This window comes from Mesocricetus auratus, unplaced genomic scaffold (assembly GCF_017639785.1).
Source record: "Mesocricetus auratus isolate SY011 unplaced genomic scaffold, BCM_Maur_2.0 Super-Scaffold_100019, whole genome shotgun sequence".
In the NCBI taxonomy this organism is placed as follows: domain Eukaryota; kingdom Metazoa; phylum Chordata; class Mammalia; order Rodentia; family Cricetidae; genus Mesocricetus; species Mesocricetus auratus.
This window is the reverse complement of record NW_024429200.1, coordinates 32655613-32657041: the sequence shown is the minus strand read 5'-3', so window position 1 is coordinate 32657041 and position 1429 is coordinate 32655613.

The following is a 1429-nucleotide window of genomic DNA, read 5'->3' as shown; positions in this document are numbered from 1 at the left end:
GAGAGAAGTCTCAGTCATTAAGGTCTAGGTTCACAACCAAAAACATAAGAAGTTAAGTTTTATATTTCTCACTTTTTGTTTTGTTATAAAAAAAAAAGTCTTGAGAACCAGGTGTAGTGTCACACACTTTTAATCCCAACACCTGGGAGACTGAAGCAGGTAGATTTCTGTGAGTTTTGAGGCCACCCTGGTCTACAGAATGAGTACTAGGACAACCAGAGTTACATGGTGAGACCCTGTCTCAACAAAACAAAATAAACATACAAAAAAATGTCTCCAGGAAAGCAGGAGGGCTCAGGTAGGAGAGGCCTTTATCAACCATTGGTTACTTAATAACTGAGAGAAGTTGAGGAGAGATAAACCCTGATCCTGTAGTCAATCCATGAAGGAGACCTGTTAGCATTTTCCTTAAACTCATCCCCTTACAGTCACTGCCCAACTGAAAGTAGCATTCATATCTTTTTAATTCTCTCTCTACTACAAAATCCCCCAGCTGATACCTACCACAGCCATTTCACTCACTTGGAGAAGAGTAGCCTACCTAACATGGTGGTTGCAAAGATAGGCAGGACCCAGATGTCCTTGGGTGGCCCTCAGAAGGCACTTGAAAATTCTGGATGTTTTCCTAAGTGAAATGGGAAGCCATTATAGAGTCGTGAGAAAGAACGCAATCTGATTGGTTGTCTACAAAGTGATGACTATGGTTAAGAGCCAAAGCAAGGAGCCCAGTAAGGCAGCTGTTACGGAACCAGAGGTGAATATAACTCTTGGATTATCTTGATTTTTTGAAAACTCAGAGATCCTCACCACCTCAAGACATTTGCCATTACTGTAGCCTTGACCTTGAACCCTGTAGTCCTAGATCATCAACTGTCTCACTCCTAACTGGACCGCCTCTACAAAGGCTTGCTTAACCCCACAATCAGAATCAGCTGCCATCTCTGCTAATGGTCTTTGTCCTGTTGGTTTTGCCCCTCAAATGATTTATTATTACCCACTACTTCCCGTTTTACCTATCTTAATTTATTTTTTCATTTATCTCTTTCACATGATCACAGACTATGTGAGCAGGGACCTTATCTGGTTTCCTTGTTGCTGTAGCCATAACAGCTGAGTCTGCACCTGGTACAAAATGAACGTAATAGGGACTTAATAAGCTTTTATTGCCTGGGTGGATGGATGAATATATTTATTTATCTAGTTATAGAATGGTCTGAAACAAATTGCATAGGACCAAGTTCAACTTCTAAACAAAACAGTAGGGAATGAATGAAAAGCATCAAATACTTCTGGTTAATAATAATCGCCTAGCTTATTCCAAGTTAACTAGATTCTGGACAGTATTGTGAGTTTTATTAGTTTATCTGAGCAGACATAAGAAGTGGATATTGTTACTTGTGATAATGATTTTCAGACAAGGAAACTGAAA